Raw genomic sequence first — 27,116 nt, forward strand, 5'->3', positions numbered from 1 at the left:
TAAAATGTATTTAAATATGGATAAATGATTTTTTATTTTTTTATTATTTTTATATGATTTTGACCCATGTTCTTTCACTGGTATGCGTTAAAATTATAAATAACAAACGAAACAATCAACGCCCTCTATACGAGTGTAGGCCAAAACTAGTGGCGCCATCTGATCGAGAATAAAATTTTCGTGATTTTCGAGGCACGTTTTTTCCTTAGACTGTATCCATCTATTATGGAGTTATATTTATCTTTGATAAAACGAATCGATTGACACCCCATTCATCAGCACGGTATTCTTAGCGCTACGGTAGATCGTACGCAATAAAAATATAAACATACATACTAATAATAGCAATGGTAAAATAATCACACTTCGGAGTTTACCGTAGTCGGGAAGCAAAACTAAACATTTTTTTACAACACTCCATATTTATATAGGTATTTATAGTATGTATTTAGTACCATAAACAAAATTTTGGTGCTAATTAATGGAAAAAATTGTCTGTTGTATCACTGGTAATAACTTGATAGTAACTAGTGGGAATAACCCAAAAAGAAAATACATCCAAGACATAATAACAACAGTAAATAAGTTTTTAGCAAAAATTTCGTTTTTAGTACAAGTTTTTATCGCTGACTGTACTTTTTTTCCGCAGGCAACTAATACTCATCGAGACAATTCTAAAAACCCCAAACACAATTAGGTTGCGTTGTTTTATCACAGAGTTCCTATGATCACCTCCTGTCTCCATCATCAGATCAGCTCGATGTTACCATAATATTACATTGTCACCCGACTTACATGCGTATGCAAATTTTCAGCTTTATCGGAAACCGGGAAGATGGTTAAATTAGTTACCTTAGATTCCATTACATAGTTTGTTACGAGTACATACAGGTCAACCTAATAAAAGCGTGTTAAAAACATATCAATTCTCCGTCATACGCTTTAAAATCATGTCGCATATTATTTGCACTACACCGGTTTGCCTATTCAATCAATTAAAAAGCATGATTTATCAATCAATTAATTGGAACATCTCAATTAATTAAATAGAGTCAGTTGAACAAACCACCCACAACTGTGGACCATATCCAAACACTATAATTTCATAGACTCGGTATCAATGAGCGCCGGGCCATAACTCACGGCCATAAAGATCTATACATCATATAGATCCTCGATCTTTCAAAGAAATCATTGGAAAAAAGTCCAACGAGACTACCAATGCATGCCATTATACCTGTCCCGTTTTAACGGGAAAGAATCCGAGGGAGAGATAAGGAGGGATATATTTCTTATTCGAGTGGTTGTTCTGAGAAAATTCAGTCTCGGATTGACGGTCGAAGGCGACGGACGTTTTTCAAGTTAAACCAATTTTGTGGGTTTATTTTTCGATTGTTTTTTTTTGTGTGAATATTTGTGACTTGAAGTGTCTGTGTTGTGTGTTCAGGAATTCCGTTTAAGGTTGGTTCATTGTATTGATTAGTTATTTAAGTTAATAGGTAGAAATATCGATAACGACATATCATTTTTTGTATTTAACAGGATTCTTTGTCATTGTCGTGTTTATATGTATATTTCCGTTAGAAAACAAATTTTGAAACAATAACTTAGGCTAGGTATTTTTGAACAAGGGACACTACCGCTTCTGGGGTTATCTACCTTTGCGTAGAGAAAAAAAAAAAAGATGTTAATATTAAAAAAAGCGTCCGGAATAAAATATTTATGTAAATATTAAATTATGAAATGCCGACTAGTAAAGTCAAAGATAATACAAGGTGACCCGAACAAATTTTGACCAAAAATTGAAGGAAGATATTTTTCTTACTTATATACACGTTTTTTAACCATCTTGCGAAGCCTGTCAGGCCTGTGCCCAGCAGGCCAGCAGTGTGACGTGTATAGGCTGAAATATTACACGTGATTTTTACAAAATGACATTAAAACATTTGAAAAACAAGGTAAAATAAACATATTGTAGCTAAATATTAATGCAAGGAATACTAATTTCCCGTGACACCTGCACTAGGCTATGCCTGTCTCACAGGATGGCACTTTTCCTAGATTGCCAGATATATTATTGTTCGGCGCTAAAGCTAAATTAAAACTACACCGAACCGACCGAACCACCGAACCGAACCGAAGACATATAAAACTACAATCATTGAACTAAAACAAAACGCAATAAGTGTTAAAATTATCAACGACTCACCGCAAAGTATTTGACAAAATTATTTTTGGACATCCTGTAAAAAATATTTATGTCAGTACTAAGTTATGGAATGCCGAACTTGTCTACACTTAGACAAATAAAATATTGATGTAACAAATATATGAGGTACTTACAGTAAATATGTGTATTATATATTCGGCCCGAAAATCGGCAACATGATCGTATAAATATTTTTGGCAAGATTGTCGATCGATATTTACGCTAAACTGTCCACAAACACATTTGTCACTTACGTACGACAATAGTCAGGAATTACAACCATAAATTAATACATATATGACAACAATATTTCGTAAATCTCAAAATAAATGTAAGTAGGCCTCAAGGGCTCTTTCAAAATTCAATACAACAATGACAGTGACATCATATTGACATGAAAAATAGACACATAGTAACATTTATAAATAGGCTTAATTGTTTGTAAAATGAGGTGACCAAGAGAATATCTGAATTTATTCTGTGACCAAAATTCCGGCGCTGAATTTCTGATAATAAAGCCCGTGGCCCGTGGTACGCCATTGCAACAAACCTTTAAAAGATTTTAAGTAAAATCACTACTTTTGTTTGCTTTATAAACGGTACATGCAAAATGGTATAACTACATAAAAAAATACAAAAAAAGAAGACAAACAGTAATAAAGCAAAAGTCGTATACACATTTACATAATATTACAAGCCAAGCCAACTCTGCGTGGCATTTGCAATGACAAAGTGTAACGATGTCATCATTATTGTCATATTTCTATGAAAATATGACGTTTATAACACGCCCTCACTTTGTTCTGTTCACGTTGGTGCAACGAATAGTTTGTTAAAGGACTGTCTTATTTCAAACATAGACAAAGAGAATCATACTATCTTTGTCTTACACTAGTACTAGCCCCCATAAAAAAGGATGAGTATAGTTTTTTTTTGTTCTTATTTACTGACAATTTGATTTGACCAACTATAGCTTAAGGAGCCCACTGACTATCAGTCCGCCGGACGATATCGGCCTGTCAGTTAGAACAAAAATTTGACGGTTCCGAACAACTGACAGGCCGATATCGTCCGGCGCATGGAGACTATATAAAGGAGCCAAATCTCTATGTATGAAAAGTGTCCATCAAAAAACAGTAATTAGGCGGCGCCACCATACACCGAAATACTACCAAAAACAACCTACGTAATTTGGTCGGGTTATTTGTTGGTACTTGTCCCAGCCCCTAACTAGCGCCACCGGAGTGATTAGGAACTATTATTTAAAGCTGAAAGCGGTCACTTTTGCAACAATTCTGCCATAAGATATTGGCATCCTTTTCTATACCATCCATAGTCCGGCGGACTGATAGTCAGTCCGGCCCCTTTAGACGAACTAACAAGCATTTAGTTGAAATAGTAAAAATAAAATATTAGTCTACTAATGTCCTTCGCTTTTGGGCCCAGGAATCACATTCCGCGCATGCCGGAATATTACCTGAGAGCCCACATGCCAGACTGCCTTATCGCTTCAATCAACGATATCTTCCAGATAACCTTATGGTAGCGGGCAAAAAAAAGGAATTAGGGGTTTTAATGTATTAACAACGCGTTATTTGTATGTGTTCTAGTTTTAGCCGACTGGGGAAAGGGAATGTTTTAGGGCCGATTTTTTTTGTAGTTGAATATTTTTGATAAAATTAGGTAAGGAGATAAAGTTTACCACTACAGTAAGACGCCTCATTCGGTTCCCGTATGTTTCTTTTCTCTTAATTAATGTGTTAATTATACAGGATTTTGACTCTTGGAGACCCTATCTATACCAGCAAAATGTCAATTGAGATTTTGGTAAACAACACGATTTTGGTAAAGTGTTATAGAAAAAGAAGCTTTTCAAACTAGCCATCTAATCTAGTTGTCATCAAATATTAACGTTTTATTCGAAAAAAAAAAACAACTTTTAGTAGGTTACGATCCGACTAAAGGATGACTCACGTTAGACCGGGCCGTGTCCGGTCCGGAGCTTCCGGCGTTTACTTTTCTATGACATGACAGGTGATCACGTGATGCTTTCCATAGAAAACGAAGCGCCGGAAGCTCCGGCCCGGACACGGCCCGGTCTAACGTGAGTCATCCTTTACTTGTGCTTAACAAATATAACGAAGAGGACTTAAATCGCCAAAATTTAAATATGCGTTGTTAAAGAGGCCCGTTCTGGTCATCATCAGTAGTTCCACTTCATCAAACGGTACTGTTTTGGATGAAAGTGCTTGGATTGTTGATGAAAATACTAAAACCGATATATGTATTCCTATAGGATTTGAGGTGTTCCCTGGATTCCTAATGGATTCCATCATCAGAAGTGGGTTTTGACAAAAACGGGACCAACTTGGGACTATACACATTCAAACAAAAAAACAATTTTCCAAATCGGCTCACCAATGACGGAGTTATGAGGTAACATACATACAAAAAAAATACGGTCCAATTGATAACCTCCTCCTTTTTTGAAGTCGGTTAAAAAACGTACCTTCGAATGTTTACTTCTAATGTTAATAAAATACCTTAATCTTAAAGCTCTTGTATATTTTGACCCGGTCTTCCGCGACCCTTCCCTTGGCCCGGTCTAACGCGGTAGATGCTTACATAGACAAGAAGACAGAAAAAACATATCGGGGTACCTAGCTAAATAAATATTCTACATATTTCTGCTGCCAACTGAGCTGAGTTGAGCAACGAACATATAAACGTTTTAATTTAATCGAAAAATAATGGAACAAACTTTTGCAACACTCCCGGTACATACAACAAAACAAAACTGCGTTACTAAATAATTATCCTGGCTATTCTGCATATTTCGGTTTAAAGATCTTTATTTTCTCAAAAGAATAACAATAATTCACTTATATACTTGAGAAAATATTACATGTATAACTTAGCTATAATACTTAAGCTAAGCTAGTGAGCGTAAACATTAATGCAATCGCAAAACCATAAAAGAGAATATTTCTGTGCCTGTCCAGGCCGGCTGTATTCTATGTCATCTAGTTAATAGATAACTAGACACACTTTGTACAACTCTCCGGCTTAAATGCAGTACTTATGTAAGTACAAGAATCATTGAGGTGGCTCAAGTTTTTGTTGTTGACTGTACAGTCTAAACCGAAACTGCATTCCTTGTACAGTCATCTAGTTGAGCAACGAACATTCGCAGACGTTTCATAACTTTCGTAACTCATACAATAATGCAATGATTCTAAATCGGCAAAGGCCATTGATTTCTATTTTACGATTGACATGATATTTTGTACTAGTCAGTATTGATATCTATTGTTTTGTTGTGTGCGTAAATAAAGTAACTAAGTTGTCATTTCTCAAAGTATATTTGTAGCAGAGACTAGTCAATATTCAAGACAAATACCAACACCGCGTTCTTTATAAATAAAAGTTACGTTCGCATGGCCACTGCAGCTGCGTTACTGTTGCGACATTACAGATGTAAGTGCATAATTGTTTGCCATCGTATTTTCTCGGAAACGTTCGTATTTGTCATGCTACTTCAGTCAACCTCAATACTTTTTGTACCGAGACTGACTGAAATAGTAAGACACGTTCGTAGGTTTCCGTGAAAATACGATGGAAAATTATGCCGCATTGATGCCGCCGCTGTATCTGTCAATTTCGTTGAATGGAATGACGGATTGAACTTCAGAATCGAGGCAATGTGGCAGCAAACGTCACTTATTTTATCAAGGAAATTGACACTGATTAATGTCGCAACATGCAGATGCAGTCAGATTCATATTTTTACAACGCTCTGAATAAGGCCCCTGACTTTAGTTATAAGAGAAAATATTATTAGTGGTCATTTTGCCATACAAACGGTTTCGACATTTTCCTCTCTGGATTTTGGCGCTAATGTTTTTTTTTATATGAGTTCAATATTACTAGTACCCGTTTCCACCACGCGTTGGGCGGACAGAATAACATCAGTGACAAACGCCACACTGCAGGCTAGCATGCACTGGGCCCAAGACAGAGCGGCCTGGAGAGCACTGGTGAAGAGTGTCCACACTCGTCACGTCCCTCAGCCATGAGGTTACGACAAAGAAGAAGTACCCGTTTCTGTGCGTTTTGCTTTTTTTTTTTTTTTTTTCAAAAGAACTAGGACACTTCAAACAGCGCCAAAAACGGTCAAATAAATGCGCCGTGAACAGACGCCTGGCATACAAAATCGGCAACAATAAACGCAAAAATCAAAACGGTCAGACACAGATAATTTCTTTCACATTCCGTTCCCAAAATTTGGTTACGATTGGATAAATTCTGAAGAAGGAAAATATCGGGAAACAATATTTCGATTTATGAATTTTTGAGGCTCCACCCGCGCCTGCGAGACAGCAAACTAATATTTCCTCTTAAATATCAATAAGTTAAAAAAACAAGTACATAACCCGACCAATCGATAATCACGATTTCGGCGCGGTCAAAAGGCAAAGGTACGTAACGCAGAAAAAACGGAAATCGTGTCTTTCTTTTCGTGTCAGAGTGTCTTTTGTGTCACAAATGGTTTCGTGACCCGGTGACGCTTCAGCTCACGAAATGACGCGATGTGACGCTTCGTTGGTGAGAAAATCAGTTGACCTTTTGGTTTTTGGTAGGTGGCGAATAGACACGATCTCTGTGACCGGAACTGATTATTTGTACCTATATTTTACATGAATATTGAAAAAGAAAATGTTCTAACGATAATGGGGCGAATGAATAGAACATCCACAGATCAATAAAATACATACAAAATTCAAATTCGTAAGAAGGCCTCAAGCAAGGGGTCCTTTACAAATTAATCAATACAATATAATACAGTGACATAAAAAATATATAGCAACAAATGAATAAAGGATGACTCACGTTAGACCGGGCCGTGTCCGGGCCGGAGCTTCCAGCGCTTCGTTTTCTATAGAAAGCATCACGTGATCACCTGTCATGTCATAGAAAAGTAAGCGCCGGAAGCTCCGGCCCGGACACAGCCCGGTCTAACGTGAGTCATCCTTAAAACGGTAAATACCTGGGTAAACACTACATTATATTAATCAAATAGAAATTTACAATATAACAGAGATGTACATAGTCTCATTAGTCTCTATGGTTAATAAAACATTAAATTTGGAGATGTAAAAGGTCCCCAATGTCAGAGCAAAGTACTAATGTTATAGATTTGGAGGTGTAAAGGCTCTCCAAGCGTCAAAATGAAATTAGGTATATGAAATAAATGTAACAGCCTTATAAACTAATGCTATAGAATAGTAACTAGTATAGTATAGCATAATAAATAACATTATTGAAATAAAATATATAAAATACACACTAGCATATATAAATGTAATACTAGATATATTACATATGTATATAGGCAAAAAACACGAGTAAAAAAAACAAAACAAAAAAACATGACTTTAGCATATCAAAAGTCAATAGGATTTGTCATTTTTTATGCCACTTCATATATAGGTATGTGTCTAGGCATAATTATTGACAATCATATGAGATTTTTAGCGTCTCTTAACAAACGGTCTTTGTACAGGATGTCCCAAACTACCTTGACAATTTTTTTATGAACATTTTTTTTTCACTTACACCTCTTTAACAGAATGTCAATAAAAAATCATTGAAATGAAACAAAACATATTATCTTAAAATATTTTCCTTTAGCTTTAATACACATGAGTGTAAGAGAGTGATAGAGCGAGAGATGCCGGTAAGTAGTATTATATAAGTATAATTAATATTGTTTTGAAAATACTTTTTCATCTCAGCAGCTCGAACAAGCCTACTTTCGTCGCACTTTCCTCACTCCAGGGAGTGAAACAATGTAGCTTTTTAATTTAGTGAAGGCCATGAACTTCATACTTTTATTACTTTTTTTTTATGTACGACTGTTGTTTTTTTTTTTTTAGGTACGGTACGGTCCGGTCCAGTCCGGTCTCGTCTCGTATCGTATCGTATCTTATCGTATCGTACATATTATAATACTTTTTTTTTGTTTATTCTGTGTAATTCGAAATACATTTTAACCTTTAATATGTTCTCACTACTGAGGTGAAAAATTATGTGTGCAACACGAGAGCAAAGTTATTTTAGTTCTCGTGTTTTTGAGTCCCTCGCTACGCTCAAGATTCTACCTTAGAATCACTTACTTCGCTCGTGATTCTATTATATAATCTTTCGCTTTCTCGGGACTCAAAATAAACACTCGCAAGAAAAAACAACTTTCCTCTCTTGTTGCACAAATAACTATTGTACCCAATACAAGTATTACTGTCTCCCAATTTGTGCCGCTGTGGCTCTAGCTGTTAAGGTACAATTGTCAACTTAAATAATAATAAACAAATAAACACAAGCAAACTTTTTTTTAAATTATCATCAATACCGCAGTAAATAATAGGGAAGCGCTGGTGGCCTTTCAATCCGGAGGTCGCGGGTTCAAACCCCCGGCTAGTACCAATGAGTTTTTCGGAACTTATGTACGGAATATCATTTGATATTTATACCAGTCGCTTTTCGGTGAAGGAAAACATCGTGAGGAAACCGGACTAATCCTAACAAGGCCTAGTTTCCCCCTCTGGGTTGGAAGGTCAGATGGCAATCGCTTTCGTAAAAACTAGTGCCTACGCCAATTCTTAGGATTAGTTGTCAAGCGGACCCGAGGCTCCCATGAGCCGTGGCAAAATGCCGGGATAACGCGAGGAAGATGATGACCGCAGTAAAAATAATGTTAAAGTATTTTTGCGCCAACCTGTATTGATGGTCACCAAGGTGCGAAATCGTACGGAAATAAAATTATTTGACTGTCTAGATTTCTTTTTTACACAAAACATAATCATTTTGCAAAAATCACTCTAGCCTTACCACGAAATTATCACGAGGCCTTAAAGTGGTCGGTCCGGTTCATGCATTATTTAACCAAGATTTATATGTTATACACAAACTATTAATGATAAATTTATGTTAAAACATTTTTTTTATTTGCAATAACTAATATAAGTAGGTAGGTATTAGCTTTAAGTATACAGTCAAAATTATAGGCGTAAAATTTAATAATAATTTGAGAATCCCGAAATAAGTAAAAGTAATACTTAGTAATAAAATAACTACCTAGAGGTTTTTAAGGGGTTTTAAGTATAACTAGTCGGACCAAGTTAACTCTGCATGGCGTTTCCAATGACAAAGTGTGGCAATATCATTATTTATATGACGTTTCTAATGACATTCTCTCACTTTGTTCTGTTTAACCCATTCAGCGCTAATTACGACACGTTGTCGTTTTGTCTCTACGAAGCATTTTCGCTACATACCGGGAGACCCATGTTATCGGCTACGACGTAGCGCTACGGCCGTAGCTCAACGGTGAATGTGTTAAGTTAATTTTTAGACGGACTCTAACATCTATTTTAAATGTGATTTAGTTTTAGTTAAATTTTATTTCTAGATTTAGTTATTATGTTTTAACATACTAAACCATACGTGCCATAGGTAAAAGTACTTATACTAGTATGTTGTACATATTTAATTTAGCAAGTCGAAGTAAAATTATATGACTAGATTTAATCCATACTATATAGACATAGACATAAAATAAATAATTAAAATATTATAAATGCGAAAGTCTGTCTGTCTATTTCTGTCAATATTTAAAAACTCATGGGCATAAACGTCTTCATAAGTATAAAAACATATTACTTACTCATTGTGTAAAGTCTTAACTTAACAAACGGTATTCTAACGACTCATACAAAATGTATGTATGTATACAAAACGTATGGCGCGGAAACAGCCGCAGATAAATCTGACAGATGGACAAATTACAGCGTCTTGTATTTATTGCCTCAACCAGTTCCTATCTGTTAGAGACAAATAAGAAATAAGGACTGTTAAGGATGACTTATGTTAGAAAGGTCTGGGTTCGTGCCGAGCACTTGATGCTTTCTATAGAAAACTCTCATCGGACGCCTCGGCTCGGGCCAGCCGGCCTAGCCAAGGTGACAATCGCCATCGAATCGCTTTGTGTCTCTCTATCACTCTTCCATATTAGTGTGACAGTGACAGTTGCGTTTCGTTCGCTACGTAGCGTTAGCGATTGGCATGTTGGCTACGGGGCCTAGACCGCTCTAGCGAGCGTGAGTCATTCTTTAACCAAGCGTGAAGCGTGAGTCAAGGGTGATAACTGACAACGTCAAACTAACAGAGGGTAGAGAAAGGGGGACTAGCATAAGCTACAGGAATTCCAAATAAATCAGTTACTTTTTTTTTAAGGTCATTTCAAAGCATCCCATGAAAAAAAACTCTGTGGCTCTATGTGCTGTACATCTCGTGAACCTCCATTTTCCAATAAAAAAATAAACATTACCCAATCTGCTCACAAAATTTGACGATAATCGGTCAAGAAAATGCAGCAGAACAGTCGGACATCTTTAAAAGCATTTATGCCGAAGCTGAAATGGACACACTTCATAAAACAAATTTAAGCCTCAGTAATTAATTTTGTGGCTTGAGTTTGCGTAACTTGTATAATTTTCTTATGCCATATAAAGGAAAGTAATGCTACACAAAAGTCGAATATACATCTCAAAATTAACAGGCAGCTTGACACGAGTATAATATTAAATTAAATCATATCACCAGTTATAAAATTCAATCACAACACGCAAATAGGTCTAAAAATTACACCACTAAAAATATATCTGAAAACATTAAGGTACCTGTCATTTTTAAATTTAGTCTGTAAATTGCTACAGTCTTTCTTTTTTACATGTCTGCTATCTACTAATAATATGATACGTTGGTACGAAACATGTCTGTTTTGACCATAGCTCATTTTAGTGATTTATTCCGTAAATGTAGTAAGGAATGGCCCACTTAGCGCTTATATATATTACTAGCTTTTGCCCGCGACTTCGTCTGCGTGGACTTAGTAACCCCAGCTAGAGTAAGAATAGCGCCTGGAGAAAGTCTTATAGCAATTATTCAATTTGAGCATATTATGCACACAAATTAGCAGACACTTCATTAATTATCTCAATTCCACCCCGCTTTTTACTTTCTTAAGGGATGATTTTCGGGATAAAAACTATCCTATGTCCTTTTCAGGGACTCAACCTATCTCTATGCCAAATTTCATCTAAATCGATTCAGCGGTTTAAGCGTGAAGAGGGAACAGACAGACAGACAGACAGACTTTCGCATTTATAATATTAGTATGGATTTATTTGCCTTCTACTTTGTCAGGGATCATCTTACACACCACATGTGTGTAAGATGATCCATCACAGAAGGGTCCTTAGAAGGGTGCTTTCCATCACAGAGGGTCCTTAATATGCTTCAAGTGCAATGAGGTCCTTTCTTATTAGATTATTTTATACCGGGTCACTCACGTATTATTAAGTCGAATAGCTCGACATGTTTCGGTCCAATTTACGAGGACCGTCTTCACGGAGACACGACAAGTCTTCACTGGTCGAGGGCGCGGCGTGTATTATACTGCGGGCCAAAGCCCGACTCGCCCGGCCGCTCACGACAGACGGCGTCGGCGGTGCCGGCGACGTCACCGTTGCTAGGATAGAGAAACATTTTTTTTTTTTTTTTTTACTTTATTTAGAACACAAACAGTCACATATATAAATGGGTTTGAAGTACAAATGTACTTAACATACTTAAGAAAACAGACCTGGAGGTTCATTAGTAAGTACATAATGTTACCATACAAACTAAACAGCAAAGATAAAAAGGAGATAAAAGAAAAACATGAGCCTACGGTTGTCCTACCGGAAAGCCGGAAAGTTACATTTATACATTTACTTATTTATATTTATACTTGACATATTAAAACAACTTATGTCTAAGTTTCATTCTAAGACTAGACAGGGAAGTGTGAAAAGGATCAATGTCATGTAGGTGCTTATTATAATAATTTGGGACTCGTCTGAAAAATGTGTGCCGAGCGTAATTCTTGCGGGCAAAGCTGATATGAAATAGAGGTCTAGAACGTAGGGGTTGGTGCGGACAACTGAAAGTGACTAATTCTAAGAGATGTCGAGCTATTCGACTTAATAATACGTGAGTGACCCGGTTTAAAATAATCTAATATGTTTGAGTCTCACGGGAGTTTTATAGTTAAAATTGCGAGGTCCTTTCTGTCTGATATTACTACAGAAATTCTGATAAAGACGTCCAACAACAACATAAGAACATAAGGACTCTTCTCTGGTGGAAAGTCAGATATATCTGAACAACTCCTTACCGGATTTGACTAGCATTGTACCAAGGAGTTTCCGAAGTTGCTCAATTTCTATAGGAATGTTTCAGAAATTTAAATATATCAATCAAATAAAACATGTCAAAACCTTAATAAATACCTGTATGTATGTCGAAATACATATATGTAGAAGCAGGTTTTATTAGTTATTCCTTCTGCCTGTCTTTTATTTTATTAATTTTCTGTCATTAAGTAGTTCATATTTGATGTATAATATTGTTACTAATACTTGTTTTGAAAAGTCCCACAAGATTTCATTATTTCTGTTTGTTATAGTTTTGATTTTATTTTGATACGATATTGTAGATCGCTCATGCTCATTGTTGCATACCAATGAGTATATAATAAGATAGAGCGGTACTGTCATAGTAAATTTTGTAACCACTGTAAATTCACTGCCATCTATCGACATACTTTAAAACTAAAATTGAAGTTTTAAAAAATACGTTAAAATGTATTTAAATATGGATAAATGATTTTTTTTATTTGCATTAATTATTTTTATGATTTTGACCCATGTTCTTTCACTGATATGCGTTAAAATTATAAATAACAAACGAAACCGTCAACGCCCTCAATACGAGTGTAGGCCAAAACTAGTGGCGCCCTCTGATCGAGAATCAAATTTTCTTGATTTTCGAGGCACGTTTTTTCCTTAGACTGTATCCATCTATTACGGAGTTATATCTATCTTTGCTAATACTTGTTTGGAAAAGTCCCACAAGATTTCATTATTTCTGTTTGTTACAGTTTTGATTTTATTTTGACACAATATTGTAGATCGCCCATGCTCATTGTTGCATACGAAACGAAGTGAAAGTCGTGCTGGAGAAGCGCGAATCACCAAGCGAATCGTAGTCGTATCAAAACCATTTCAAAACCAAAACAGATTGTAAAATTAGAATCGATATCTCGTACGGCTAACATGAGTTGACACTTGTCGTTCACGCAGACGCTAGAGTAAATGTCAAATGCCAACTCATGGTATCCGTGCTTACCTGTGTATAGTCTGCATCTTCTCAAATGATTTTTTTGCCAGGCCCTAATCTGTTAAACAAAAGCCTTTGTTCCTTTTGTGCGTGCACGTGCCCATTGTTGGTGAGCATGTGACCATTGTGTATCAGCGAGTGGCATGCGCTCACCAACAATGACCACGCGCTCACCAACAATGGGTACGCGCACGCAGAAAAGGAACAAATGAAGAGTACACGAAAAGAACATGTCAAGTCACTTTGACAAAATTTTGAGTTATCGCGGTTTGAAAGGAACGATGTAGGTAATTAACCATATTATTTTCGTGTATAGGTGGTTTTAAAGTGAGACAAAAAGGAGTTATATTTATAAATGCAGCTGTAACAGAAGTTGTAACTAATATTTATTTATTTTTTGTATTGCTGTCGATGCCCCAAATAAATAAAAAAATAAAAATAAATAAAAAATATTTATTTTAAACTTTATTGCACAAGAACAAGTACAAAAGGCGGACTTAATGCCTTGAGGCATTCTCTACCAGTCAACCACTGGGCCAAACAGAAATTGTTAAGGTGGGTGCAGTGCGATGCGAAAAAAAATTCATTAAGGGCTCTACATTTTGAGATAAAAATCTCATTTTCCAAAAAAAGTGACTAGACATGTTCTTTCCCTTCAAATGCTTTTGTTTAACAGATTAGTATCTTCGGCGAAAAAATCATTTGAGAAGATGCAGATTATACCATGAGTCATCTTAATCTATATAATCATACCTAAACAAGCCTACATAACAACTTTTACACCAAAGGCGCTACACGCCGGCCACAGAATTAAAACGGTCGTTAATGCAAATCGGTATTAATTTTACTGCGTACTTATTAATTTTACCTCTTCATTTACCGACTGGAAAAAGACGATTGCTATCTTAATGTGTTTACTTTAATATGTAAACGGAATCTGACATTAAAACCTTGGTGACATAAAATGCCGTTATATAATTCCGTGATCTTTATTTATTTGTTTGCGTTTAAGTGCGTAGGGGTAAGATTGAAAGTTTTCATGAGGAGTAAGACAAAAACTTTCATCTTACCCCTCATGAAAAACCCCTTCTTACCCCAACGCACTTAATTTTAATAATATTTGTGTAATATACAGGTTGTTTTTTATCTACAATACAATACATACAATTGAATTTAAGCTCTCCTTTTAAAACAACATGCTTAAATTATATGAAACTTGGCATGAAAAATAATAATAATTAACGTAACTAATATCTACGTTTGTTACTAGTTGCTAACTATTATTATGTAAAGACAATAGTGCGAGTCGAAGTTTTGTTTGTAACGTTTTTGCATTACTTATGTTTACCGCTTATCAGGTAATTTATACACGTTTCCCAGTATAATGTTTTTTTTTTCAAAAACCGACCACCTCACAAGTTTCAACTATAACATCCGGCAACGCAAAACTATTTTAACCTACCAAAACTATGCATTAAAAGCCGAAACACATCCGAACAAGGAGGAATTAAAATTCCAAAAGAGACTAAATCGGGCACCAATTAAAAAATAATAAAAGGTGACTTCTGAGAAGGAATACTCCGTGTTATACAAAGGGATTCCTGAGTCATTAGTTACTTTGTGTAGGTTTTTGCAGAAAGGAATTCGGAGTTTGAGATACGCAGTCTATGCTTCTTTTAGGAAGTACGTATACGTATACAGTGTGTAACATACTGGGGAACCGTTTAAGGGCATATTCGGTACTAGCTTTTGCCCGCGACTTCGTCTGCGTGGAGTTAGTAATTTGGGTAGCTTATTTTTTATCCAATCTGCTTTTATCGATTCCCCATACAAACTTCCACCCTCCTTTTCACCCCCTTAATGGATAACTTCTGGGATAAAAACTGTCTGTATGTCCTTCCCCGGGACTCAAACTATATCTATACCAAATTTCAAGTAAATCGGTTGAGCAATTTAAGTGTGAAGAGGTAACAGACAGACAGTTTTTATCCCAGAAGTTATCCATTAAGGGGGTGAAAAGGAGGGTGGAAGTTTGTATGGGGAATCGATAAAAAGCAGATTGGATAAAAAATAAGCTACCCACAGACAGACACACTTTCGCATTTATAATATTAGTATGGATTGTGTTTATATTCGGTATTGTGTTTTATTCGAAAAACGTAGAAGTAATATTTTTTTGACCCGAAAAACATTTTCTTTTCATATTCGTCCAAGTCGGCTAATTCTCCATACGAAGCACAAACAATTTACTTTACTAGTCGAACCGGGCTACTTAACTCTGCATTGCATTTTTAATAACAAAGTATGGCGTGTCATCATAAATGTAAAAAATATATGAAAAAATGACGTTTATAATATAATGGCATTGCCCCACTTTATTCTGTTCAACTCGGTGCAAAGAAATTAGACCTTATAAACTATTCAATTCCGTACATTTTAAAATGAAAACCGTGATAACGTTTTGTACGTATAGTTAAGTTAACCATGAGTTAAGTTACATGCAAGTTAATATAGTTACGCATGTCGGAACGATAGAGGCTCGACCGGTCCCGATAGCATCTGAGCCCGAAATTCCATGTTGCTACACTTACTGAGGAGTCGAACGTATGTTAGAACCAATGTAAGAATGAATGATTCAACGAATGGTAAGAATTAGAATTTCATTTAATCAAGTAGGGTTTTACAATATCTTTTGAATCGACAAAAGTACATTACCCACAACTAAATTAAAAGAATAAAATAACAGCTTTCAAAATACAAAATTCAACAATTACAATTTACTACCAATACAAATACTAATTAATATAACACTATTAATATACTCTTCAACTGTGTATTATGCCTTATGCAGTAAGTTAATATGTGGTATTTTTTTATAAAAAGGGACCTTATTGTCGATGGCGCTTACGCCATTATAAACGATGCCCCGATATAAATAAAATGCCGCGCGACGCTGTGCGGCGTAAGCGCCATCGACAATAAGGTCCCTTTTCATAGAAAATGCCCCATATAGTTACGCATGTCAGCCCAATGGATTCGACCGGTCCCTATTGGGACCTGGGCCCGAAATTCTATGTTGCTACACTTACTGAGGAGTCAACCGCATGTTAGAACCAATGTAAGAATGAATGATTGGACGAATGGTAAGTTAATATAGTTACGCATGTCGGCCCGATAGACTCGACCGGTCCCTATCGGGACCTGGGCCCGAATTTCCATGTTGCTTTCTTGCTGAGGAGTCGAACGATTGATAGAACCAATGTAAGAATGAATGATTGAACGAATAGTAAGTTAATATAGTTACGCATGTCGGCCCGATGGACTAGACCGGTCATTATTGGAACCTGGGCCCGAAATTCCATGTTGCTGCACTTGCTGAGGAGTCGAACGTATGTTAGAACCAATGTAAGAATGAATGATTGAACGAATGGTAAGTTAATATACTTACGCATGTCGGCCCGATAGACTCGACCGGTCCCTATCGGGACCTGGGCCCGAATTTCCATGTTGCTTTCTTGCTGAGGAGTCGAACGATTGATAGAACCAATGTAAGAATGAATGATTGAACGAATGGTAAGTTAATATAGTAACGCATGTCGGCCCGATAGACTCGACCGTCTAAGGAATAATTTAAATGGAACAAACGTGATGTAATGTAATATTGTATATACCTATGTGGCACCGACTTCAAACATATCATTAGCAGATAAATTATTTTATCCTTTTTTTTTCCGTACCCAAAGGGTAAAAACGGGACCCTATTACTAAGACTCCGCTGTACGTCTGTCCGCCTGTCTGTCACCAGGCCGTATCTCATGAACCGTGATAGCTAGACAGTTGAAATTTTCACAAATGATGTATATCTGTTGCCGCTACAACAACAAATACTAAAAACTACGGAAAACCCTCGGTGGGCGACTCCGACTCGCACTTGTCCGGTTTTTTAAGTAAGTTTTTCTTTTTTTAAAGTTATTTTTTTATAAAAAAAAAATATTCTTCTGAAGTAGGTATGGTATCTAATTTTGTAACACCAGTATAAAGATTCTTATTTATCTTAAAAATTAACTCAAACAAATTAAATTATTATATTTTAAGTAAATTTTAGTACAATTATTTAGCGAATGTTATTTTGTTTTTTTTTTTCACAGGCTATAAAATATAAGATTCTTTAATTCAATTTGATTAACAAAACAATAAAAAAGCCGCGAGGTCGAAGTGATTTATCGAAGGTCAACATTGTTCAGATTTTTTACAATGTATTTCAACTACTAACATTTTCCACGAATGATTCAAATATAAAAGAGAACATGATTGGATAAGGATTTTATTTTAGGTGCGTATATCAAGTAATTTGATTTGTAACCTTTACTTGACTTTAACGTTTTTTGGTGCAAACGACTTTGACATTTACAAAATTTATGTTTAATATGCTATAAATAAAGCACATTCAGAATGCGAAACTGATGAAACAAAACATTTTTTTATTGATAACAATTATTGATGATTTTCTTTTTAAAATATAAGTGCAGTTGCAATAAAAATAAGAAGTTTTTATACATAAAAACTAATGCGTGTCTCACTCCGCGATTTCGTCGCGTCGCTACAAGTACCTGCGGCCGCCCCAATTTTGAGGTTTAGCCATAGTAATTGCCGCGCATCGCTACGGAACGGACGCCTGCACGCGCTTGCGCCACCTAGCGCGTAGTAGTCGCGTTTTGTTAGGGAGTGAATCTTCTGTACCTAGTAATATTATATATTCTACGCCTAAATACATAGTCACTTTTTTTAAGTTTTCTGTTTTTAATGGCGGTATTTGAAAAACGCCCCCCTCAAATTTGTACTCGTAAAAAAAAATCTTTCTTTGCTAAGCTTGAAATGGATAAAAAAAATTACCACCCTCAACTAAAACAAATCAAATTATTTTATTAATTTTTTTTACCCCCCCTCGACCACCGGTGGTCACTTTTTCTTTAGTTTATTTATGATATCTATTTCAGTTTATTATTATAGTTATAGTATATTATTATAGTATATTTTAAACCTTTCGAAAATGTTTAGTTTAAATAAGTTTAGTTGAAGAGTTGTTTCTTTAATTCCTTTGCGTAACAAAACAATACAGTCATATATTTTTACGACCAAATAAAACATGTAAATCATTAAGATCCTTCTAAAACTAAATTAAGACAAAAAAATATGACAGTATGTTTACTTATTATTTAAATGAGCATGCAGACGGTCCCGGCGCGAGTATCACTGAAGCGCGCTGCGCTGCTGTCGGTACGCCCTTTTTGAAGGCGACTAATGTGTGTATATTTTTGTGTTTTACGCCAGGGCTACACTGAGTGATTTAAAGTTTGTTTTAATTATTAATTAATACAATGAGTGATGAGTTGATTTATTTATTAATACAATGATAAAATGTAGCCCATGGCATTCCTTATGTGGTCCGCTATAGTTTTTAAGTTGACCAAGAAATATTTTTGTTATTACCACGTTGGCGACAAACATGCCTTAGTTCAATAAATAAATATACAGTTGAACATTGTTCTGAAATTCTACATGTTGACGTTGTACAGTCGAGAAAATCCGCGGTGTTCCGTGTTTCACTTACGAAAAATTTGCCGCAATCCTTGTAACGAGCTAAATTCCGCCCACACCTATAGTATAGATAACCAATCAGGATGCATTTAGGATTCCTTATCTTAGTGTGCAGATGTCAAAAACACCCGTATTCCGAATGAAAGAAAAGCGACATTTCCATCAAATTATTGTTGAGGTTGAGTAAGTATAGCGACGATTTGTAATTGTTTTATGGAATGTTTGGTTATTTTTATTGCTTGCAAAAAATTGGCATGTAATAGTGCCCCTGTGGCCTATTTGCTGAATAAATGTTTGATGTTGATGTAATGGCATGTCTCCCACTGTGTCCCGGCCATTTGCTCGCGCCACACTTATCTTTCCTGGCATCGCACTTTTTTACAACACCGCCGCCCAAATTTCCGAAACTGTTATATTTTCGCGAGAACCCTTATTTAATCATATTTCAAGTTTAAGTTTTCGGTATCGCACGAGAATCTGGCAATTTTATTACGCATTTCAACCGGAGCTTGGGCCGTTATTATATGTAATAAATAAATTAAATAACTTTTAAGTTTAAAATACTGCACGGAAATTATAACAACGCTATAACTAAACAGCAGTAAACACTATAGTTTCACTTTTATAGGCTCTGCTTTTTGGGTGCTAAAACACCTAAGATTGCAGAAAAGTGTCGGGTACGTGACGCAATTTTTGAACACCTGATAAAACTAAGAAGCCGATATTTGGCATGATAACGTTTGATAATTTAGCTTTAAATTCCTCAGTAATAGAGATTATAATTCTGCAGGTAAAAATTAACTGATACCACACTGATACTAAACGCATATATATTTGTATTATACTATACCATATAGTTCCGTCGTGGGTAATCAAAATAAATAAAACATTGTGCTTTTGGAGACGTTTTAGTTTTCCCATACATATGCAAACTATAGAACTATAGTTTTTCTCGAATTTAAACTGTTGTGAGACATACTAACATTAAATCATTTTACGGTTTAGACTCACTTGTTTTAGTCACTCGCGCGACATGTTTCGGAGAGCCTAGGTCTCCTTTCTCAAGCACTAATAGTGCGAGCAGCGTTCACGACGACCGTGTATTGCGTACTCAAGTGACAAGTGAGTCTAAACCGTAAAATGATTTAATATAGTTTTTTTAAACTTGCCTCACTAAATCAAAACTATTACATTAAAAATTAAAGTGTCATAAACGCAACATTATCTGAATGTATACTCATTCTAACTGTATTTCTGTCACCTTATGGTTATCTTAACATGTTTTTAGAGATAAATATGTAAATACGTATCTATGCCCAATCAAACGAAATCGACCATGTTCTTTATACTTGCCAGTATAATTTGAATCTTATCTTAAAGAGAATAACTTAGCTTTTTACGTACTTATGTAACGAACTAAATTTACTGCCACTGGTAGATTTGGAACGTAATATTATATTACAGTTTCTCTCTTAAACTTAGGTAGTTTTGCCATTTTGGCTTGTTATAATAGTACATTACGATACAAGTCAGAAAAATAGGAAATTCTAAACGAGTGGCAATAAATTAAAACACGACCGAAGGGAGGACGGAACGGGAAGGGAGGGAGGAACGAGTTGCGAATCACCTATTCGCACATTTACCGTAATACAACGTTTTACAGTATGACCCTTTAAATGTTCAACATAGTTGCGTAATGTGCTAATTATCGCACTAGTGCGCTAAAGTACTGTATATGTACTGTAACTGTACAAACATTTTTAATGTTCGTTTAAACTATTTGCAGTGACAAAATGTGGAAGTGCCATCATATATTAATAAAACAACTTTTACAGTGACATCTATATTCTGTCGCTTGCCTGATGCTTAGGTTTAAAGATGTTTAAAGTGTGCAAAAGGGAAGCCATCACGTATATGAACATTTCATGAGTGCGAAAGAGGCAGACTACAAATAAACGTGACCGCTTCTGAGCTCCATAGCGGCCGTTAACGGTCAAGCGGCCAAGCATGTACCAAAACATAAGGATAATACGGAACGGACTGGAAAATACGGAAAGCTGTATTTAGAAAGATACGGTGGGTGGTTATATCTTGGGAACAAATAATACACGCCATCACATATTATTACTGATTTCAATACTATCAATGAAATTTGACGTCATTCCGATTTTCGTCGATACCTATTTGATAGGCAATCTTATAGGCAGTCAAAGCATTTATTCATTTACTAGCTTTTGCCCACGACTTCGTCTGCGTGAAATTAGTAATTTGGGTACCTTAATTATTAAACAAATCTCCTTTTTAAACCATCCTTTTTTCACCCCCAAATTGGTCCACACTATACATTTCCACCCCATTTTTTATACCCTTAAGGGATGATTTCGGGGATAAAAGTTATTTTATATCCTTTCCCACAGCTCAAACTATCCCCATACCAAGTTTCATCTAAATCGGTTCAGCGGTTATTGATTCCCCCATACAAATTTCCACCCCCCTTTTCACTCCCTTGAGGGGTGAGTTCTGGGATAAAAAGTATCCTATGTCCTTCCCCGGGACTCAAACTAACTGTATACCAAATTTCAACTAAATCGGTTCAGCGGTTTAAGCGTGAAGAGGTAACACACAGACAGACAGACAGACAGACTTTCGCATTTATAATATTAATATGGATTCTTTTAAAATTATCGTTTCAGTCCAGTGGGGCTATTTCGCCAGTATCAAGGTCTTAGTGGTCTTAGGAGTTTAAATACGATTAAAATTGTACGGTTAGTCCAAGATAGTGTACGGTGATTTTATTAGCTCTCGTAAAGCGATAGCTGCCGGGCTATGATGCTTTGTCACCATTTCATTTATCATTGTATAAGTGAAAAGACGGCATATCTGATAAGTGATTTAATTCGGTATAAAGGATCGAGGATAACGTATAAGTGACAAATGATAGCGATGAGGTTTTGAAAAATGAATTTTAAGCTCGATGACTTAAGGTGTATTTTAAAGAATAGATTGTTAAATCACATTCTACCACTTATCCATGTATAAATGACATAGACAGTTATAAATTATCCATGGTTTGAGCTTTTGAAAAATCAATTCTAAACAAGTTTACTTAAAGTGTATTTTAATGAATATTTGGCTAAATGACATCCTATCACTTATCTATGTACATGTGATATTGATAGTTAAAAATTATCCATGGTGTAAGCTTTTGAAAAATAAACTCTAATTGAGTTTATTTAAGGCGTTTATTAAAGTAAAACTTTTATACCGTCGCCTCAAATTTAACCGTCTTTAGCATGTCGCATTACAGCAGTAGTAAAATTCTACTTTAATCATATAATATATATGTAAAAATGTTCTTTTAAAATGGAAATATGCAATGTAAGAATTTTGTGCTACGGTTTGAAATTGTGTTACGATTACGACCCTATCGAATTCATTGTTTACCGATGTCCCCGAAGGCGCCTGTAAAAAACTAGGCCTACCCATTGGAGTGCCGGCTTTCGCCTGCCGTAAGGCCCCTTTCGTTTCGACGCCCCGTCTGAGGCCTAGCGCTCCGGCTCCGACCAAGTCCCCGCTGCCGCCGCTAGTCGCGACGGTGCACCGTGCACCACACATCGAGAGAGTATCGACTCTGCAGTATCGTGCCAGACGTTAATTGTGAATTGTTTAGTTATACGTAATTATATACTGTGGTTTGTGTTTGTTATTTGATATAAGTTTCTCATTTACTATGTTACTATTTTATGGTGTTAGATGCAATGAGTTCTCTGTCTGAGTCGTCGTGCCCCTTACTGTCTTGACTCGTCGCGAGTGTTCACATCCCGAGGTCTTAAGTCGCATATTACTCGTAAACACAAAGATGTTCCCCACCTTATGCCTCCGCAACCCGCCGGCGAGGCCTCTGTTCGCTTTAATATCACACCACCAGCTCCAGCTTCACAAACACATAGCTGTAGCCTGGACCAACTTGTTTCATTAAGGGTCAGTGCGAGTTTTTCCCCACATTCCAAATGGAGCGAGGAGTATCGCCGCTAGTAACTGATGTAGTATCATTGATAATTGCATTACAATTAATGGATTGAACGAATGGTTCGCCCTCCTATCTTTTTCCTACAGAGCCCTACGAACGCCTGTATCAGAAGAAGCAGGATTTCTTACCGCCATGCCATTTTAAATGCGTCTATCTTTCTCAAACATGCATGAATTAGGTATTTTATTTAGTAACTAGCTTTTACATGTGACTCTGATCCTATTAGCACATGCTTTTAGGGGTAAAAGCTATCCTATATGTTCATCTTATGAATGATACTTTTTGTTCCGCCATGTAAACAGTAATCTTCATTTAAGAGTCCCGGGCAAGCTCGGCCGAATTTCACCTTCCCATACAAGCGGAGTTTCGTTCTCATTTTAAAACTAAGTGTTGGATTTTAATCAAACCTTGCATATTCGATAACATGAGGTATATCTAGGTCTGTAATTAGTTTATATAGCTCTCGTAAACGTAAACGAAATAGAGCAAAAACAAGTTTTCTATAAAAAACTTATATTCGCTGTATTTTTTTTACTATGGTATCTGAAGCTACATAAACTAATTACAGCCGGGCTAGCACATGTTTGGCGCGAGAGTATCTCGTCACGGCATAGAATACCCGACCCCCTTTAATTCATACAGAAAGACGGGTAGTCTATATATATATATATATATCTATGCGAGATACTGTCGCGTCAATCATTAGGTAAGGGAAATTAGCTAAAATTACGGCATAATTAATGGAAGACTTTTTTAAATTGGGATATATCAACCCTCCCCCCTCTGCGTCACCCCCCCCCCCCCCCCACACCGGGCCCGGGCCCGTAACCCGGTTTTTCTCAATTTTTAAGGAAACCGTTCAAGATACAGAAAAAATGTGTAGAAACGAAGTGATCCTTAATAAATTTGCTATTAATCTCTTATACACACCACAGTGCTATCACATAGTTTTTGTGCAATCTGTCACCAAAGATGCAAATTTTTTAGCATTTAACGTTTTTTTTTCTTTTTTAAGATAACTTTTCTCAAAAAATACTCACGATATCGCCCAATTTTGTTTTATTTAAGTAAATAGTTAATATGTTCTTTAAAACGAAGTATTATTTATTATTAAACTCCTTCATTTGACGATTTTATGCCATTTTGAAAATACATCCTCGTCAAACATATTCAAAGTCAGCGAATATCCTTATTAACCACTTGTCTGTATGAAACGGACCCTTACCGAAATTCATACCTAAAGCACAACCCGAGGGTGAACCCACGATTTTCGACCACCACATACATATGAAAAGTAATAAGCGAAAGAGATAAAGAAAGTTGGATTTTGCTCTTTACGAATGGGAAACGTAAACATTTCAAAAGTTCCCTACGTGTGTCCAATGTATATGGTTCCGTGGTTACTTTTTAGGTTTCCGTACCCAAAGTGTAAAAACGGGACTCTATTACTAATAATCTACTGTCCGTCTGTCTGTCACCAGGCTGTATCTCATAAACCATGATGACAACACGTGCGCTTGTTTTTTAAGAAATTCAGCACCTGAATAGATATTCAGGTCAATTTGGTATAAATTCAGATATTCTTTGTCAAATAAACTGGTCGGAATGTCTATCCTACCTATTCATAAACTTTGTCTTAAACTGAAACTGAAAAGTCCAGACTCAAGGTTTGTCAGAGAGCAATGGAACGCAGCATGCTGGATGTTCGTAGAACCGACCAACCGAGCATATTACATATAAACACCGCACTGCGATCCAAAACCGGTATTGTGGATGTGGGCATGAAGGTCGCAAAGCTATAAGTGGGCTAAATGGGGCTGGGCAGGGCACGTTGGCCGAATTAACGAACTAGCCACATACTGGATCCCACAGGATGGACCTCGGAGCAGAGGAAGACCAAAATAGAGATGGCAGGACACTTATTTAGAAAAGAAGTGGGAGTGTGCATTGGACAATTTGGATAGGACTAAATAGCGGTGAGAGGGAAGGCCTTTGCCGAGCAGTGGAACACTCTTATATATGTATAGGCTAGTAAAAAAACACACACAAAATAGGTGACATAGACAATAAAACAATTGCGATTGGTCTAAATTAATTCCGTGACCATAAGTGCTGAATATCTGAAAAAAAGGCATAGAGCATGTCGGGCCATGCTCATTGTAGGGCTCCGTAGTTACCCGTCCGTCACAATAGGCTGCCTTGAATGGAGCCTATTAGTAAGTAACAACATAACATAACAGGCAAAAGGGAGTAGGTGCATACCTTCGTAACGCTTTGTACATAGGTACGTCTTTTTACTAAGAAGGGAAGTTTTAGCGATAAGTCAAAAACGACTTTTCATTGAATGTCTTTCTACAGCTCTACATTCACGATATTTTTTTTTTGTTTTGAACCCATGGTTCAAATGATACATAAGTCTAGATATTTAACTCCAAAAACTGGTATATTTCACAATTTATATTCCACAAGTCTTTTTCGCTGATCTTAGCAGAACAAACGAAAGATGTACTATCCTCACAAAAAGACCTTAAACCAAACTTCACGGTAGAATATGATGGAACTTGCATTAATTCTAACTTAAGATCACATCAATGTTCATATTCTGACAAATAAATACTTTTCATTTCATTTCATTTCAAATCCCCTTCTAGTATTCAAGTCCATGTGTTTCCACTTATCGTGCCCAGCGAGCACTACGATAAATTAATCAAAGGCTAGCCGTCAAAAATCGACTATATGTCTAATTATCCAACAATCGTAGCCATTTACCGGCTATTGCTGTCAAAGTGGACAAAAGTGTATAAAAATGTATAAATCTGGACAAGTGTCATATATATCATTTAACTTATCCACTTATCATCAAATTTTAAGGTGGAAATTTGGACAAATGACATATTATCCAACGACCATGTTATGCAGTATATCATTTACCGGCTATCGTTGTCAAAAGTGGATAAGACGTCAAAACTGGATAAAATGTCAGTTTTATCATCATTTATACAGCTATATCATTTATACAGTCGAGCATCATAGCCCGGCAGGACTTTACAAGGGCCACGTGGGGGTTACTTTGCGTTGGCGCCAAACGGTGGTTAATTCTTCATTATCCGCACACTTCCACATTAGTTTACTACATAATAAGCTATTACACTTTAAGCAACATTAATTAACAAAAACAAATAAATTAATCACGACCCGTCATCACCAAGATGGCGGTCGACGAGCAACCCACAGTGACAAACTCTTTGATAGAGAAAGATAGTCTTATTGCGATTCCTATAAGAGGAAAGAGAAAATAGTGCCATGCTTTGACCTTATCACCGAGCGGGTGGCATCATAGGTAGGGCGATGGCGAAATACCGAAATTTATAAGAGTAAAAGAGAAAAAATCCTATGCTGCCCAAATTTTATATGAATATTCTCTCTTACCCCCGGTCGCTCGGTGGCGCGTCTATAACTACTTGTATATACTATGTCACTGTGGCAAAGTACGAAATGGTACTAAAATAAAATTCCTTGACCGTAGATCTAGATCTATGGTATCAATGTAGTCCATTTTGTCATATTAACGGCCGTCCCCTTACAACTAATGTAGGATTATATATTGAAAGTATGTTCATACTATAAAAGCAACTTGACCAGTATTAAGCCCTTATCTTACCGGCTAATCTTCAGTAGCGATATCTGCGCAATTTTGACAGGCCCTGTCATTAATGTGGTCTTACAACCTGTCACGCCAACCTGTCAAACCTACCAACCTGTAAAAAGTTTAGTCGCGAGAAAATCAACTGTGAATCTGTAGCGTTAAGAGCTTAGACAACTGAAACAAATGCTTGGTATTTAAATATTCGTGTAGTTTTGCAAAATGGACTTTAATATTAGAGTTTAAAGTTGATTATTGTATCTTTTTAGTGAAGCCTTTTCAATGTAATGGACAAACTTAAAATTGTTTAAAAGTGAGCGAAATTTAACTCTAATTGAATGGGTGTAGGAGGTGTT

At 36.2% G+C, this 27,116-nt stretch overlaps 1 protein-coding gene across 1 annotated transcript in view; it reads left to right on the forward strand.

Moving 5' to 3' along the window:
• Window positions 1-1,213: 1,213 nt before the first annotated feature.
• The window catches only part of LOC134753583 (extracellular serine/threonine protein kinase four-jointed), a 37,762-nt gene continuing 11,859 nt past the window's right edge, over window positions 1,214-27,116 (forward strand). The window contains exon 1 of the mRNA XM_063689506.1: window positions 1,214-1,461. The gene's annotated coding sequence lies outside the window, so the exon portion shown is untranslated. The remainder of the gene's footprint in view (window positions 1,462-27,116) is intronic.

This window comes from Cydia strobilella, chromosome 27, assembly GCF_947568885.1.
Source record: "Cydia strobilella chromosome 27, ilCydStro3.1, whole genome shotgun sequence".
NCBI classification, from domain to species: domain Eukaryota; kingdom Metazoa; phylum Arthropoda; class Insecta; order Lepidoptera; family Tortricidae; genus Cydia; species Cydia strobilella.